This window comes from Tenrec ecaudatus, chromosome 7 (genome assembly GCF_050624435.1).
Source record: "Tenrec ecaudatus isolate mTenEca1 chromosome 7, mTenEca1.hap1, whole genome shotgun sequence".
Lineage (NCBI taxonomy): Eukaryota > Metazoa > Chordata > Mammalia > Afrosoricida > Tenrecidae > Tenrec > Tenrec ecaudatus.
In genome coordinates this window covers 69,022,785-69,042,507 of record NC_134536.1, presented here as the reverse complement: position 1 = coordinate 69,042,507, position 19,723 = coordinate 69,022,785, and the positions used below count along the sequence as shown (strand labels likewise).

At 38.9% G+C, this 19,723-nt stretch overlaps 1 pseudogene; it reads left to right on the top strand.

Annotated features, from left to right (window-relative positions):
• Nucleotides 1–892: 892 nt before the first annotated feature.
• On the top strand, nt 893–1,078 carry LOC142453902 (small nucleolar RNA U3; annotated as a pseudogene).
• Nucleotides 1,079–19,723: the final 18,645 nt, after the last annotated feature.

Below are 19,723 nucleotides of genomic sequence, written 5' to 3'. Positions count from 1 at the left end.
ATCTTAAAATCCATATTTTATGACTCCAGTTTATTAGAAATGACTTCTCTGTAACTTGATTTGTCAAACCAGTCAATTAAATGAGACATATCTGCTGGTGGGACAAACATATAGGTGTGTACTTTTATTTAAGTAAGATTTTAATACATGTTTAATGATAACTTCTTTATATCTAAACTTTTAATCTAAGATGGACAGTTAGCTAGAAACCACTGCCACCTAGTCATTTCAGACTTGTCGCAAATCTACGTGGGGCTTTGGGAACAGTTTACAGGTACAGACAGCCTCATCTTTCCCCCTCAGAGCAGCTGTGCCATGCGGCCTCCTCGAATAGATAAAAATATGGTACAACTTAAAACATTTTCATTGAAATTATCTGTAGCATTACTCATTTCAATGGTACAATGCTATGATATTTAGAAAATTCATTACGTTCTTTCATCAGAATAAGTGGAACATGTTTCTATCTACCAGATGTCAAAATATTAAAAATGCTTTGACATATTAACACATAATCTTGATATTAAATAGGGGGCTTACAAAACTGTGCTTCAAAAATCTTATTATTTTTTCATTCCACTTTTCCACCCACTTCCTGATACCAAGTTTTACAAAATTTCAAAAGGAATCAACATAGCAGAGTGGCATAATGAAATGAGCAAACAAAGTTTGTTATTAAAGGATGGAGACAGGAAAATAAATAATTGTGAACTTGCTAGACTAAAATGAGGAAGACACTGGCTGTTTAAAGAATGGTAGAGGACAAAATGCCCTTACTATGACGTTAGTATTTCACAGTAGATCAGGTTAAGTGCCATGCCTCGGGGAAGACGTACTGTAAATCAGAAAAGAGTTAAAGAAGCTCCAAAGCAAGGCATAAAGTAGGGACACAAAGACTATGCTTTCAGGGGTCATTCCTGTAGTTCTTCCCTAGAGCAGCTTCTATGACCCGGTAGAGCACTGAGAACCCCAAGGAGGAGGCGCAGCGCTCTCTCCGGAGCGTGATGCCGGCTCTTAAAAAAATACAATGAAAGGCAGGGAAGCAGGGATAGGAGTCTCCTGGAGACTCTGCTGAGGACATACTCTCGGATGAGCTTCACGAGTCGGCAATACTGAAAGAACAGAAAGTGGTGTCTAAACGCAGGCAAATATATCTATAAAGTAGGAGTTGAAAACAATCTGGTAATAAAATGCAGACTGGCCCTGGAATATTGGGACATAACAACAAATACTTTCAAAATAACAAATAAAAATACTTTTGTCATAGTTTTTCCAAGTGTTAAAGCGGTAATCTGCTTCCCCCAAACTTTAAGAAGAGTGTAATGTATTCTGTGCCACACACAGGAAATTTTGTAATAAAATTTAAGAATCCAGTAGTTTGAAAAAATAATTTCAATAAGATTCCTGGAGACACAACTCTGAAACATTTGATTATTAACCAAAAAGTTGGCAGTTTAAACTCTCCCATCTGCTCTATGGGAGAAAGACCTTGTGGGTGGCTTTAGTAAAATGACAGACAAGAAAACTCAATTCTGTCACCAAGGAATGACACGAGAGAGCACATGCCCCCAACTGGATTTTTTTTCCCAAAAGCTATTTATTTATTTTATTTTTTAACAAAACAACTTTATCACCTGCATAGTACTCTCCATCACACTTAATACCTTTGTCAAATCTGTGATTCCATTCCTGGGAACATTTTTCAAGCTCATCAGTTTGGATGGCTGACAGCACCTCCCTGGCTTTTTCTTCACCCCTTCAAATCACTGTCCTTTCATGTCCTTTTTCATTCAAGGAAACAAAAAGAAGTCGCAGGGAGCAAGGTCAGTTGAGTCAGGTGCAGGGTCAAGAGAGGCATGCTGGGTTTTGCCAAAAACTGGTACACTGAGGTGGTGTGTGAGCAGGTGCCTTGTCCTGGTGGCAAAACCAGTCCCCTTACTGCCACCAATCAGGCCTTTTTGGTCGCACACTCTTACACAATCTTTTCAGAGCCTCGAACTAAGAAGTCTTATTAACAGCCCGACTCGGTGGAAAGAACTCCAAAAGCACTACGAGGCAACATTTTCATTGTTTGTGGAGTTGATGGATGTCCAGAACAAGGTGTGTGATCAATTAGCATGTAACCCTTTTTAAAACCACACGCACCTGGGTTTCCCCCATGGCATTGACCTGGCATGCGGTGATCAGCATGACAGCAGTTTCTGCGGCATTTTTCCTGAGCAGGAAACACAATTTCTCAGCTGCACACTGTTCTCTTAAATCAGCCATCACACACAAAAATGAGGTTTGAGTGAGACTGCATTTACAGAAAAATTCACTATGACCAGAGAGAACCTTTTCCTGCAATGCCGCTGGGTGTACCAGCTCGATGATCGCTTAGTGAGAAAATGCGTACTACGAAAGCTCTGCCCAGCAGATCTTCCCCCCTAATTTTTTGGGGGGAACCCACTCGTATGCAGCCATTCTGATACCCAGAAATGTTGCATGCAAAGAATTAAGTACAAATAGAAATACCTGTGAGCTTAATGATTTTGGCAAGTTAATTTCTTTCTTTCTATAAATTCAGTTTTATATTGTCATCAGATAACCTAATTGACACTGAGGTAAGTTATATTGATGCTAGTTTTTGCTTAGCCACATATGTATATATGTGGGTAAGTAAGTAGCCTGATTTCAAAAATAAATTAGAAAAAGATTATATTTTTCCAAATTTTTGAATGGTGTTTATATGTTTCATTTGAAGATCGATGAACACAAAAATAAAGCATTGCTACTAGGATTCCAATTTATATATGCCCCAATTTATGCCTTTAAACAAAGTGTCCTGAGGTATGTCTCTAAGATCTGTGTGTGGCTATAAAGCAGTTCTCTCGGTATCATATTCCTCTGAGTCGCAGGGTAACTTCAAACAAAAGAAAAAGATATTTGTGTGTGTGTGTGTGTGTGTGTGTGTGTGTGTGTGTGTGTGTGTGTTACTGAAAAACAATTTTCAGGTCACATTGTGGTAACAATATCTTTTAGAATAATTTATACCAAACTAGTTCCAAAAAGTTGGAGATGAAAGATATTCCACATGTCCGACTCTTCCAACAGGCTATTCTGCTCTATTTCCCTGCAATTCCTTCCTTGAATATATGCTCTGGGTTCTGTGATTCACTTCAACTTCCCACAGAAACTCAGGAAATTTTGAAAAAAATGTCTTATGTGGTTGAGTGTGTTGTTCAGTTCTAAATCTTCAGGTCAGGCAGAGGAGAACCAAATTCAGGATACAGAGACAGAAGCCATAAATGTCCCATTGTCACAGCAGGTCTTCTTGCTTCTACCGAAGCTAGTTCAGGAAATATAGGGATGGCTTTCCAAGTGAAATGCTGTGTGCTGTAGACCTATGTGGTTCTACCAGGAGAGGCACCACATCCAAGGAAACTATCACCCCCCAAAAGGTGCCGCAGTGCATGGCCAGCTGTTCCACTCCCATTCAGAAGATGACACAGAACAAGAGATGCCATTGGTGCTGTCAGGTGGAACTTGGCTAAAAGCAGAGAGCACCAGAAAGGCGTTTACTTATGTTCTATTGATCATGTAAAGGAATATGACAGTGTGGATCGACACACACTATGGGTAGCTTTGAGAAGAATGGGAATTCCAGACCATTTCTTTGTGCTCATTCAGAACTTGTACATGGGTCAAGAGGCAGTAGTAAACAGAACAAGGAAAAATCCGGAAAGGTGTGCATCTGGGTTACATCCCCTCACCATGCTAATTCAGTCTGTATCCTGAGCAAATAATCAGAGAAGCAGACTTATATGCAGAAGAATGTGCATTAGAATTGGTGAAGACATATTAACCTTCTGCAATATTCAGAAGACACAACCTTGCTTGCTGAGAGTAAGGAGGACTTGAAGTACTTCCTGATCAAATCAAGTATTACAGCCTTCAGTCCAGACTATGACTTACTGCAAAGAACACAATAAAATCCTCACAATTGGACCAATCCTTAACATCATGATCAAAAGAGGAAAGGTTGAAGTTGTCAAGGGTTTTGTCTTACTTCAATCCACAACCAATGCTCATGGAAGCAGAAATAAAGAGATCAAAACCTATCATATTAGGTAAATAAGCTTGTTTTAGTCTGGGTAGACTAAAACTGATATATGTATAAGAGAGAGTTTTATATGTAGGATAAGTGTACATTCAAAAATCATCCCAACCCAATCCAGTCCAAGCCCAAAGTCTGACTTAGCCCATATGTCAGACACCAATCTACAAAGTCCTCCTCAAGTTCACAAACCACATACAATGACACCGAATGCAAGAGGATCACAGGCCAGTGGGCAGAAAGTGTTTGAATCCAGTGGCCGTGTAAGCATCTCAGCGCTGGCAGGGGTCTCCACACGCTTTTCCAGCACCAAGGGCTGCATCAGGGTAAGTCCATGTGACTTCTCCTCAGGGATGCCTTGCAGAAAGTGAGCATTGCCAACTGAAGCAGGGAACTGGCTAAGGCAGCTGCACCCTAGTCTGACCATCACAAAGCAAGATACCCGAGAACCAGAAAGGCCAGGATCACCAATCCATTTATCTCTCCGCCCTTCAATTAATCCCACATGTGTTTGTTGGCACAATAAACCTTAACAGTGTCAATGCGGCGCAAGTCCTCTTTAGAGTATTGGAAAGCAAGGATTTTACTTTGAGGACTAACGTGCTTGGACCCAAGTCGTGATATTTTCAATGGCCTCATATGCATGTGAAAGTTGTACATTGATAAAGAAGATCAAACAGGAATCAGTACATTTGAATTGTGGTGCTGGAGGACAATATTGAAAGTACCATGGACTGATAAAAGGACAAATTGATCTTTCTTGGAAGAAGTATGGAGGCAAGGATGGTGATACTCTGTCTTACATATTTTGGGGATATTGTCAGTAGAGACCATTCCCTGGATATATACAACATGTTTTTAAAATAGAGGAGCAGCAAAGGAGGGGAAAGTTTTCAAAGAGATGAGATGACATTGTAGCTGCAACTGTGCGCTCAAGAATAGGAGTAATTTGAAGGATGATGCAGGACCAGGCAGTGCTTCATTCTGTTGTGCATAGAGCCTTATGGTTCAGAAATAGCTGCATGGCACCTAACGACAACACGGAGGGCAGAAAAGGGTGACGTCTTAAGTTACTCCCTCTACTTAAAAAAAAAAAATCAAACCAAATTCAACTGCCCTGAGACAAGTTTGGCCCATATTGACCAGATCGAACAGGAAAAACTACCTCTGTGAATATCCTTGACTATAAGTCTGCAGGGGAGTAGAACACCCCGTCTTTCTCCAACGGAGCTAGCTTGTTGTTTTAGACGTCATACCTTGTAGATAGCAACCCAAAGCCTTATCACTACACACCAGGTTTCCATTAAGGTCAAAGATGCCCCCCCCCAAAAAAAACACAGGGTGTGGTCAGGCTATCTATTAAGGTAAAGCTTAATTCCACCCTAATCTTTTCCATTAGTATGGTAGAGAACAATCTCTAAAATGGGACTATAGCCACAGGTTTATAGAGTCAATGATTATGTCACAAAAGGAATTATGGCTAGGAAGCCCATAGCAATTAATTATAACTCAAGGATAATATAATTTTTCAACAAAACATAAGTAGGATTCTTCCTTAGTGATTAAAGTTTTGCAACAAGAATATTGCCCAATCATTTTTATATGGTACATGCATTTCAAGTAATATTGAAGTAGCCTCAAAGATAAACCAAATGAGGGAAGATCGTCGACTTTGATGAATAGAGACCAAATTTAAAGTCAAGACATGAATGTGTCTGTGTGTGTGTGTGTGTGTGTGTGTGTGTGCTTGGTGGTGGGGGGGCAACCGTAGAATTACCATTGATGTGACTGCTACTGATGTTAGAATTTCATATGGTTCAATGTTTTCATTTTCAATTTTTAGTGAACATCTTGGCCTCAGCAACCAGTCAGTTCAATGAGTATCAAAAGTGTATAATCAGCTACTTTAAATCCTGATCCTTCCATAAATATTTAAGCAAGAGAGAAGCTAATGGAGATGATTTTATGGTAAGAATTGTAGCCAAAGATAAATCTTGGATTTGCCAATATGATCCAAAGAACAAAAGCCGAACTGCTAGGTCGCTTCAATTCAATGCAGAAAATTTAGCTTGTTAGGCTCTGGTGACAGTTTGTAATTTCAAACAGGTAGTCATAAGATTTTCACTAAAGACACAGGATAAGCCCAGGGGCTTATTTCATAGTTGTTTAGGAGCAACGCAGACATCTGATTCCGTAGTTCAGTCACATCAATCAATATTGTGCTATCACTATCAGTTTCAAAATATTCTTTTTCTTCTTGAACACCTTGACATGAGCTCCCTTTTACGCCATACATCCTCTACCCCCACCCGCCACTACACCCCCCCCACCACTGTACCCCACAGAAGACCTTATACTTGATCTGTCTGTAGGCTCATAAGTCCTAGGTTTCATGTACTGAAATAGAGCAAAGGCATATAACAGAAATCCAAGACAGTTACCCACGATGGCAGAACACATCTGAGATAAATTCCAATATGGACAAACAAAACAAAAACCAAAAAAATACAGAAAATGTTGAAAACCAGAAGAAGGCTAACATATGTCAGAGGGGCATCAACTGACAAGGTTCTAACCATTCATGTAAGGCTCATCATTTAGACCTTCTATAGCCATCTCTCCAATGCACTCTGCTTGATAACCAGTTTCTTCCCATTCCTGTTATTATTAATATAGGGAACTCACTGGAGGTTTATTTCCTATGTAGATCTCACAAATGGGCCTTTGGATTCCAGTTATCCATAGCCTACTGCAACCTGATTCTCACAATATAGACTCTGATATTATTCCCTACTTAGGCTTCAGATTATATGATTTACAATCCTTTGGTCACTGATATTGCCGTGCTTCTTCCATGGAGATGTAATTGACATCCAACTTAGATGGCTGCTTCTTTTGGAATCAAACTTTTAATACCCCAGACTATTTTATCTGATAGCTAGGCACCATCTAATTTATTCACCCCACTTTGCTACACCCACATCTTCTGTGTCCCCTGTCTGAGCTGAGTATTGAGCTGGGCCATGATATGAGAACTAATTATTCTTACATTCAAGTTAGCATTCAGTGTGAGTCCAGAATCCATTCCCGGATCAAAGCTTATTTATCTGCCTTGGCTCCCTGTCAAAACCTTCCTGTTAGTTTACAGTCGAGAGTTTTATTCATCATCCTGCTGGGAAATAAACATCTGCCATTAATATTGTTTTTGATAAGCACTTTGTATTAATTTTTAAACCACTCTTGAGAAAGGGGTGTTTGGATAATGTAGGATAACTCCATATCAAAGTACCTGAATTATTCACTTGTACAGAATCAATCCTTTTGTGTCTGGATGCTATTTACACAAATAATGGGGGTTTTCAGGGGAAATTTACAATAATATTCACTGAGAATGCCAGTCACAGGTTTGCGGAATGATATGTGCTTTAATGCTGCATGTAGGGCATTGATGAAGAAAGACCATGATCGTCCGCCTACCAAAAGTTCAGTAATCTTGATAAAACTGTCTTCTGATTGCTCAGATGCCATGAATTTTCCATCTTATTTCCAGAGGTTGCAAGTGTGTCTGAGGCAGCGTTCAGTTCACCCAGTGGATTTTCTGCATCGGATCGCACCGATGCAGTCTCTGGAGCATGCCCTGCATCCTGAAGGTACAGGATATGATGCCCCAGCATCCCATGGCACTTGGCCTGGTCCCCCAGGATGCACCTAGAAGCCCAGGTCAATGTGGACCATTTGGCACTTACCACCATGACCATTCCCCCACTAAGGTCTCCCAAAGCATTTTCAGTCATTCTTCCACCCATCTAGATGTTGTTTTTTTTTTTAAAAATGGTGAGAAAATGACCAGGGAAACTGTATCCCAAAAATATATTCCCATCTCTTGAGCTTAGCAAGGGTTTCCCAACAGAATAACATTAGGGAGCTATACCCTGCGTGTCCTACAGTAATGATCGTAAACTGAGGATTTTCCTTGTGCCAAAACTCAAATATCATTTAGAAGAACAGGATTTTGAGTCCCTTGATGATTACCAAACTGCCTTTTCAAAGTAGTTTAAATAAAATATTACAGCAGTGGTTCTCAACCTGTGGTTCACGACCCCTTTGGGGGTTGAGCAACCATTTCACAGGGGTTGACCAATTCATAACAGTAGCAAAATGACAGTGATGAAGTAGCAACAAAAATAATTCTATGGTTGGGGGGTCACCACAACATAAGAAACTGTATTAAAGGGTCACAGCATTAGTAAGGTTGAGAACCACTGAATGACAGTATTTTAGGGGGAAATGGAAACCATAAATGAAAGTAATGGAGATGAAACATGTTACTGTGTCCAATTTTTAACAAAATGTTATATCACTCTATTATCCCTGATACTTCCCTCACTATTTGCCTTCACGTCCAAGGGTTTTGCAATGGACTGCAATGTCTCGCAGACCTCATGAACCATCATGGAAGCAGCGTTTGTACTTGACAAAGATTGTGATTGTGGTGAAAGTATGGCGGTCCACCGCTGATGTCCCCTGGCTTCCCTTTGGCTGAGAGGCAGGGACCAGATGTTCCTCCTCACTCCACCCTCCTTTCACTACTGTAATGCTACCATTCCTTCCAAAGCACATTACCTCTATGATGAGTTTGTTAATACATTGCCATAGCACACAGGACTCACAGATAATACGCACTATTCCATGGGGGTTATTCGGGAATTCAGCAGCTCACCACAAGTCAGGATCAAGAAATGGTAGGGATACACACCTTGATCCACAGCAAGATTTCCCCTCAACCACTTGCTGAGTCTCTTCTCTCTGGTCCTCAGCCATTCAGTCACATGGTCCCTTAGCTTCTTCTTCCACAGACTCGGAAGCCGGCCTCCGGCTCTGTCTCACATTCCCATAGTGTCGATGGCATTCCTCTTGCTCTGTCCTATCAGCTTCATGCCACAACTGCGGGTCCTCTGTTCCTGGTGTCTGGCCCTTCAAACACAGATCAGGAATTGTTCTCCTGATGGGCCTGACTTTCTCTCTGTGCTCCCGCCTCAGAGATGGCTCGTTCTTATGAACAGGGGGTGGTAAGAATGCTGAACAAATCCCTTTGTTCATGTTACACATGCCTTATTTGCCTCGTCTCACCCAGGAAGTTGGTGGCATTTAGAGTCATGGTACAAGGACCATATGAAGAAATTTCACTCCACCACAGTCAGTCCCCATGCTGACAGCCATCTGGAGAATTCTCATTCATAGCGAATCAAGCTGTTGACTCACAAGTGTGTAGACTATTTTTAGGGAATTAATACATCCGTTGGTGTTCACCATGGATGACACACACTTGGCTTCTGTGCAGGCTTAGTTGAGAAGAGGAATCAACGAATGTAAACTTGCTCCAGTGCAGGGTTTTGGTTGAGGTGTGGCATTTACATTCTGATGTCAAAAAGTTTAGGTAGCAGGCATACTAATCACTCCTGAGCATCTTGGTTGGGCCAGGTCTAGTCTTAGCCAGTTTTGTGACACCAGCTTCTTCTTTTTCTCAATTAAGCAGGAAGCTAGAGGTTAGTCTATTAAAGGATCAACTTACAAGCAGAAATTAGGTCTGGTGCAGGAAAGTGGAGCCTGAAAATAGATCCCACCTTCATCCATCTTCTTTCATCTAACAGCTCACTCAGGGCTTCTCACTACAGATACACAGGCCGGAATTTACAGCATATGTAGAAGCTAAAATTTACCAAATGGAGGACTATGGATAAAAGGCACATATTAAGTTTAAAAAATGTTTCTGTGATATTGTAGCAATGTTTGTTATTTTTTTTTTGCTTACCTTCATATAAAGAATGTGAAACATTTAGTAAAAACCTAGCACATAATAAATATGCTCTTCATAAAATCTGCTTGTTTGCTACTCTTTTGTAATGTATGAGAGAATAAAATCTGAGGCACTGTGTGTAAATAAATCAGTCTGAAAGTAGAGCCTTAGCTCCATCTTAAATTTTGACCTAAGTCTGTGATCTATGTTGAATTTAAAAGCTGCTCTTCCTGACAGCTGTTTTTCATTTCTTATGTTTAGCCTTTGTTTAGAGCAGTAGTTCTCCACCTTCCTACTGCCGTGACCCTTTAATACAATTCCACTTGTGGTGCTGACCCCCCAACCTTTAAATTATTTTGTTGCTACTTCATAACTGTAAATTTGCTACTGCTATGAATCATAATGTAACTATCTGTTATGCAGGTGCATTAGGTGACCCCTGTTAAAGGGTTGTTCGTCCTCCAAAAAGGTCACAACCCCCAGGTTGAGAGCCACTGGTTTAGACATACCATGTGCCCTTAAGGGAAAAAAAACAAACATTTAAAATTGTTCTCTGTGGTAGATTCAGCATGGCCTTCCCTATTCCCCAGGGAGCTTTCTTCAACTGTCGAACAGATGCAGCACACAACAGGCCATGAACACGTGTCTGGACTCACTGCGTTATAGACATTGCCTCCTTACAACAGACTCCCAGGCAGAGATGTGCTGCAGATAGAATTTTCAATGACGTGTTTGGAGATGAGCGTTTCTACAATTGTTTGTTACCATCTTGTAATCATCTGAAAATGGCGTGTACACTTACAACATGTACCCTTAGTCAATCATGTAATCCCACATATGTTATCCACCATTTTTCACTAAACTCCCTACGAAGATTCAAGATCCCCACATCATGCTTGCACCGTGTAAGAACAGATGCTGCTATGGTGTCTTCAGAATGGCCATCTTCGCTTGGTGATTTTCTGTGTTTCACAGTCCAAGTCACCTTCTTGACTTTGGATACGTATCTTTGATTATACTTCTACAGGCTGTGAGATTTCACGCTAAGACATTATTACCAGGATTATTGACTGTTTCTGTTTAACAAAGCAAACAATAAATAAAAGATATCTGGCATGGATATTTCAACTGATATCAACTGAGACCAAATTGTCAAGATGAAGGAGGGGAATCTTGAGGTTTGAGTCAAACATTTAGATTTGTTTCCTGCATTCATTTAGTGAGGCCATGTGCCTATAACTACTTGGGACACTATTTTTGATGGTGAAAGAGGGACCATCTTTTATGAGGAGCTTTTGCAGCACAGTGCCAGCTCAGGGCATGCAGCACATGCCACCATCCTAAAGACAATGCTGCTCAGCAGCCTGCTCTCTACCCCAGAGTACAGTGCCAGGACTCCCTTGTCTGCACCTTCTCCACATCGTCCAGTAACCTTCACTTCTCATTTTCTGACACGCGGGTGTTTCAAGAAGAGACTCTAAAACGTCCTGGCTTCTCTTGCAAGTGTAAATACCTTCAAAAATTTATCCCACGATGATATCAAACTGCTAAATTGGAGCTCCTTTAAAAGACTGACTCATATGGCACTCTTAAGAACTACCAAAATATAGGATTCACTTCTAAATGCAAACCATGTTACTTTTATCTGTTACAAATATATCAATAGCTTTCTCTAGACATAAGATGCGGCTGTGTCCTCTAATTTTATTTTGTGCTGATGTTGAACTTGGAGGAACAGTTGCTGATCCATTAATCAGTTAGTGTTTCTAGTATGTTTCCTGTGCTTTTTAATCCTCCCAAGATTCCTAGACTTATGTGGGAACATGAATGTCTGTTACAAAAACTAAACAAAAACAACTGCGTATTAGTCCGGGCTGACTAGAGAAACAAGTCCATTGATACTCATATATGCATAGAGAGAGCTTTATATCAAGATGCAGTTATGCATCAATGAAACATCCCAGCCCAGTCCAGATCAAGACCATAGTCTGATATTAGCCCATATGTCTGATACTAGTCCATAAATTCCACTTTATAGTCACACAGAAGATGCAACGGTGCTGAATGCAGGAAGATCAGAGGCCAGTGGGTGGAACGTTCTGTGGATCCTGTGGTGGTTGGAGCACCTCAGCACTGGTACAGGTCTCCACATGGCTCCCTCATCTCCAGGGCTCTGGCTGCCATCAGCGAGACACTATGTGGCTTGTCAACAGGCAAGTGAAGCAGACAGAGAGAGAAAGGTCCTCCTCCCAGGAGAAAAAGAGGAAGGTCCCAGAATCCTCCTGGTGGTGTTACCATGTGACCTGATTGACAGACTAGACTCCACCCCTACATTCTATTCATCAAGTTGACATGAAATTATGTAACTACCACAAACTGCAGCAATAATAACGAGGTGGCCAAATCACTGAAACAGAAACCCAGATTATTTTTATAAATTTATTATAAAAATTAGCCACCCCATAGGGACCTATGTCTTCCTTATAGCACAGACAAATTGACATAGATTAAATAAGTAAGAGAAAAAATATTTTAAATTACCTTGGTAAAGTACATATTTATATTTGTAGTTTATTTAAAAATTGATAACCCTGAAATATTTGTCATTATATGTTATTTTGAAGTATGTAGCAGCAGAAGATAATTGTCATGTCTATTCAATGTTAACATTCTTTAGTTAAATGGCACATTTTATTTATGTATCTGAAGAAGACACAATAGAAATAGAGAAAGCCATTTGAATTCAAAATCTGACATAGCTACTAGTTCTTTCTCTGGACTTGAACGTAACATTGTTGTAGCCAGCAGTTTCATGACATCGAAGTAGAAGAATACATCATGGTTGATGGCTTAAATGCATGGAGTGGGCTAGGTAAAGTGTAAACCTGCTGCTCACATGTAAAAATAAATGAAATGTTTTCCATAAATCCACTGCCATCCAGCTGATTGCAACTCATAGGAACCCAAGAGAAGAGTATAGAACTGTCTCTTTGTGTTTCTGAGACTCTGATTCTTGAAGGGAGCACCTAACCTCGTTTCCCCCATACTGGTGGGTTAAAATTGCTGATCTTTTAGTTAGCAGCCCATTATATAACACACTATGCAAACCAGAAAGAATCCACACGTGGTTTTTATAAAGGAAGTAAAATAGTTCAGGATGTAAAATAGTTCAGAGGGTTTACAAGTAAAATTAACAATCTTTTTAAAATTTAAAATGTCTGAGAAGTGAACAACAACTGGTAGAGTACATTGTGAAGAAATTAACTTGATTTATATTTTTACTTTAGATCTGTAAAATTCTCACCGAGTATCAAAATTTCTTATGGTCTGGATACATTATCAAATTATCTGATAAATAATTGTACTGAATAAAAATTGAAATAAGCATATCTGCTTATTAATGAGCTAGAGAGAAATAGGAAAAGGGGACAAAAGGGTGACAAAGGGAAAAAATTATACTATAACTGAAAGCCAGCCAATACTAAAACATCTTCCATTAGCAGAATAACAATTCATTCTCTGCAACCCTTGGATTAAATAGGGTCTCTCTGGTGTTCAATGTCAAATTACCTCTTTATAATAAACTAACTCATTCCATTCAAAACATTTTTTCAAAAAATTTCTCATACTCTATGTCTGAATGCTCATCCTCATCTGAATTCTTTCTTAGGGATGGAACAAACACTGAGAGAGAAGAGGCTCAAAACCCTGCATTGCCCCTGCCTGGGACCATCTGGTGATTTGTGACTCAAATGTGTTCAGCAGTTATACCCAATAAGGGACTGCAGTGAGTGGAAGTTCCCTTGGGAACGAAGATACCCTCATCATTTCTTTTTCTTTCTTTCTTTCTTTCTCTCTTTCTTCCTTTCTTTTCTCTCTTTCTTTCTTATTTTCTTTCTTTCTTCTTATTTTCCCTTCAGATCTTTATGAGCATTTGCATAGAACATGTTTGGGGACAAGTTCACCTGCTTTAGTCCAGATTTGCTGGGTGTGAAGAATAAAGAGGAACAGCCACAGAACCCCGAGGCAAACATGAGGCAGAGTTCTGCACCTCTCAGCCCACAGAGCAAGTAAAGCTGGGTGCTCTGGGACAGAAGACTGGCTTATGGAACAGGGTGACTCTAGTTTCTTACTACAGGAAGCTGGGCTTGCTGACCCATGGAGCTAGAGCTGAGTGTCTTTGGCTTACTGGAGCAAGAAGCCTCTGGGTATTAAGTCAGAGCTGGGTTTACTGCTCCAGGGAGATGAAGCTGGGCACCTTTGGGTAGAGACTTTCAGCAGAGTAGCATACTCCATGGACATTTAGTAGCAGCTGTAACATGACCGAATTGAATAAGAGCATCCTGAGCATTTCTCATCAGCATTGCATACTGTTAGCTTCTGTAGTCAGCACTATAATCAAGAACATTATCTGTGCATTTTATGGCCATTGCAATGAATTATAGAACCTAGTGGGAAAATTGAGTGCAGGAAAAATAGAGTAACAATTATGTAGACCACAACTAGCTTAATATTCAAGTATGGGCAACTGGAATTCCAGAGTGATGGCAGAACCAGGTGAAGGAGGAAAAGAGGGGAATGATAGAAGTAACCCTAAAACAAGAGTGAGGTGGAGGCACACTTACTTCCCATGCCTCCCTAGTACAAGCGAAGGTAAAAGGCAGCTAAGACACATTTTCTCCCCAATGACAGATATAGTGAAAAGGTGTGGCTAGGAAAACACATATTCCCACTTCCCATATAATGGCGGAATTGACTCTTGGTTTCAGGGCTTAGCAACAAGGGCATAGCATGAACACTGCATTGTAGGGGTACATGTACCAAGACAGGGTAGGTATGTACAGAAAGCCAACCAATAGCAGAAGACCCACCGAAGCCAGTCAGTAGTGGAAGACCCACCATTAGCAAGTAAAACTCTAGCTCTTCGTTCTCCACAGTCCTCAGATTAGTTGGGAGCCTTTGATGTTTCAAGTCAAAGTCCCTCTCACAATAAGCTTCCTTGGTCTATTCAAAACTTTTCTCATACTCTGGTCAGAACACTGTCCCTCAAATGATTTGTTTTTTGTGAGTAGGGAAAGAACCCCAAGGAGGAGAGGCTGAAGACTTCAAATTGCTTCTTGATAACAGTATATTTTAAGAAAAACAATCAGATATATAACTATACAGATGATTTATCAGTATAATTTGGGCAGCAGATAGCTGTTATAAATGGAATTTATTATAAACTCACTTAGTATAATGCAATTAACAAAAGTCAATCCATTGAAGTATTGTGACAAGTTTATCAAGGGGTACCATTATCATCTTCATCAAACAAATAGAAAACAAACCAATTCTGAAGTACATAAATTCCAGTTAAGTTACTTAAGATGTCTGGACTAACAGAATTATATAGATAGAATCTGTGACGTACTCTAGAAGTGAAAGTGCAGATTCTTCACACTGGATGTGTTGACAATCACTCTTAAGCAATATGCCAAGGTCACAGAAATAGTCTATGTCTGTAAAATCAAAAATAAAATGCCTTAAGCATGCATTTATAGGAGTTAATTCTTAGTGAATATCTGCACCCTAAGGGCAGTTCAGAATACCAATCATTTTATCTTAAATATGACAAGCTTGTTATTTTTATTTTAACAAAAAGTAAATTTTATTTCAGATTATTTTCAGGTAAATATAGTAATATCTGATCTACTTGACTTATTCCCTCTCTCGACTCTCAGATTTTGTTTTTATTTCAAATTGAAAGTATAATGAGTTAACAACAGAAGCAATATGAAAATTTAAAATCCCTTGAGCTACTGATGTTTTTTCTCTAGACACTAATACATGTAAATCAGCTAGGAAGCACAACCATGGATCCAGACATGATGCCAACAGCACATACTTTTTATCTTCCCATTTAATAAATCCAAACTTAGGTTCTTGTTAGATTTAGTGGACTGAGGAGATACTAGGTGGATTGTTCAGAGCTATTTCAAAAGCCCCATTTTACTTAATAACCTCTTCATTCATGATAATTCTAGGATTATATTTCCCAGCAATGTTGAAGATTAGGAGATGTATCAGCCAGGAAGAAATAGACATGGCCTACTGACAAGTGAATTAAGTATTTAAGAAGGACTGGAGACTGGAAGAGCAAGAGGTGTTGTGACTCAAGGTTCTTTTTCTTTCTTTTTTAACAACTTATTTCAACAGAAACTGCACAGCTTTCCTCACAATTTTCTGGGATATGTTCACCTTGACATAATCAGAGACTTGGACAGCAAGACTACAAACACCATCCCCAGCCTTGTAGATTCAGTCCATGCACGTCCGTAGGCTGCAGTATAAGATCTGAGAAAAGATCTCGCAAGTGTGCAGGGTAAGAATGAGTGGCAGGAGGAGGACCCAGCTCAACTGCTATCTGGGAAGCACGATGCCTGGACATTAAAAGATGAACAAAGATGGAAACACCATGGGATCCTAAACCCAATAAGCAAATATGAAAATCATATATTTAATAATAAGAAGAAAACATTTTGCTTCAACATTTTTCTGTGAAACAGTATTTTATAAAGCATATTATACATTTTGAATAAGCAGAAGTGTAGGTGATAGAATTCAAATAGCATCTGGCTTTCAGAACTCAACTTCACTTGAACATATTGAAGAGAGCACAGTAATCAACTAATGCAACATCAAAATCTGTAGCTGACAGGGTGAAGGCGCACCTACTAATTGATGGTTTGTGTAATGCACTGACAATAAGTATAAGGGAAGTGGATGTAATGAGGGAGAAATAAAAACACCTGTACAATTTTCAGCACAGGATTTATTCTCATTTTGCTCTGATATGAAGACATTCATAACAAACCATCTGCACAAGATACAAAGATATTATTTACTCAGAGGATGGAAATATGAATATAAATGAAAAAGCAATTTGGAATATAAAACTGTTCTTGAAACTACAAATGGAAGATACTTGTGAGAAAATGATACAGTTTCTAATAGTTAAATTATGTATTAGTCACCTCTACCCCCTACTCACATTCAACTCTCTAGGACACAAGGAAATCTGAAATCATTACAGGTAACTCTTTTTGTGGCATTCAAAGAAAAGCCCTTAGTTTAGGAGATGTGAATGCATGATTATAAAATAACTCATTTTTACAAAGGGAAGAATTAAGTATGCTTTTTAAGTACTTGTAATTATGTTGAGACATCAATTAAATTTCTATTTTCTTAGTTGTAATCAATGTAACAATGTGGAAATAAAGTGGAGTAAATTGTCCACATTTTATTTTGAAAAATCATAGGTAATTTATTTGTAAAAACTCATTTATGAAATAAATTTGAGATGCTTCATCCATTTTTTATATAGAGAGTAAGCAATAGGTCATATCAATTTAATTTGTTGAAGTGTTTTCTCAACTCTGAAAGACATTTTTGTACGTCTTAAATATCTGTCTCAGAAATTAAACGTTGAGTGCGAGTCTATAATTAAATACGTAAAGAACGATAAAAAGAATTGTATCATTTTTTACAACTCTTATCTCTTTGTTCAAATTAGCAGATTTTCCTTCATTATCAACAAGAAGTAGCTGTTCTTAAATTCCTAGAACATTTGTTCAACTTCTAAACCAGTGGTTCTCAATTTCTGGTTGCGACCCATTTGGGGGTCAGACAACCCCTTCACGTGAGTCACCTGATTCGTAACAGTAGCAAAATTACAATTATGAAGTAGCAACGAAACTAATCTTATTTTGGGTGGGGTCACCGCAACATGAGGGACTATATTAAAGGGTCACGGCATTAGGAAGGTGGAGAACCACTGTTCTAAACAGCTGTGCCTATGATTGTAAAGTACTTGAACTTTAGCCTTTGCCTGAACTGCAGAGACTGATCCCTTCCCTCCATACCAGCACTGCTGAGAAATGGAAGGCATCAGTGTACATTGTACTCGATCCAAGTCCACTTACAAAGGAATCTATGCAGTTCTCTCCTTTACACAAAGCAACTGAAATTTAATTTCAGGATACATATAATTAGAATATTAAAAATCCCAAAGCATGCCATTTTGAGTGAAGTGTCTATCCCCAAAATTATTCCTCCTGGAAGCAAGGCAGAAGGAAGTGGAAAAGGGTATTTGGTGCCATTTTACTAATAATCCGATTTCTTCTTCTCGGTCTTCTTTTGCAACAAATGAGCACTCTCTCCCCTTTTTCCTAGAGATTACAGTGTGAAATCTCCATTTTGACTTAACCTGTCAGTGAGTAAGAAAGAGTAGGTCGATGAAGAGCGACATATCTATCATTTCACTTGCCAAAATAGATTGGAAAATACGTGCTAAACAAAACAGACCAAAAACCAGAAAAAAGAACAATTGTACTGCTTCAATGAAAAATCGACCATTCACCATCATTTATGGAGCAAAATGGCAATATAGAGATTGTGTACTTATTTTACTATATAGAAGAGGAAGAACAAAAGCAAAAATGAATCACGATACAGCTGATGTATGCTCACTCTCTAATTGCTTTCCTGTTAGCCATTTGTTTACAATGTGCTGAGCGCATTGACAGGCTAATAACAGAAGAGCATGACAAACGCATGACATGCATATCAGGACTTTAGATCCACTGCTAGCATAAAATAATCATCTCATGAGTCAGCTTGCATTTCCCCAGTTTTAATTGATACAAGAGATTTGCAATTATGGGCTTATCTTCTGAGTTTGGCTTTTATTTTCATTGAAGATGAAACAGCCACCAAAATGGCTTTCATTAATAGGCATCACATTATAAATCTGTCTGCAATGTGAACACGCTTTCTGATAACCAGAACCTCTCTGACATGTTTACTTTCTCAGAGAATGTATTTTTCCTGTCACATTTGCTTCCTTATGTCCATGCTGGGAATGTAGCTCCACCAAGAAAAGCCAAGGAGAGGCAGAGCTGGGAGCCCAGTACTCTTCCCATGCAACTCTTCATCTGGGGCCACAGTTTTCTATGCTCTGTTGGGAGTCCTAGGGAAATCGTCTTAATGAGAATTCAGAGTAGAGAACATCAGTGATCAGATAAGGATGTGTACAACCTTAGAAACAGTTGGTATGACTTCTCCCTTCTAATTATGCAGTGAAATTCTTGGCACATAGCATCAAAAAGTATATTGTTTCGCCTTCTAAGGTTGTAGGAAGAAGCTAATGTCAACTCTTTTCTTCTGTCACTAAATAAACCAGTATAGAAACATTAAAAGTATGCTAAACAGGTTTCCAAGCCCATGTAACAGATTGAGTACACATTTTCACACATAACCCCAAGGATAGAAACAAAATACAGAATTTAAATACATAATATGTATAATTTGAATAGAAAATGAATTTCAATGGAGAATATGCAAAGAGCAAACAAAGAAAATGAATAAATTTGGTTAAAAATATGAAGATGACTAAAAACAAAAGTCACCGATTTTGAAGCAAAATCTAATTATTATGGAGCATATGAAAGAGGAAGTAAGGACTAAATATATCAACTGTCAACAAATAAAATCGAAGCTTAGAAGGATACTTGGAAACAGCCCAATGGCACTGAATAAGAACATCATATACATGATATATATAGATAGATAAATAGATAGATAGATAGATAGAGATATATAGATATAGATATATGATAAGTACATCACACACACACACACACAAGCACAAACACACATGTAAGGGGGCTTGATGAAATTCATGAAGATTAAAAGACAACAAAAATTTTCTCTGAATTTTGTACAGTCCCCACATGTGCGTTGTTTTTATGTGTTTTTCATTCTAAGTAAAACAACAGTTCTCAACCTGT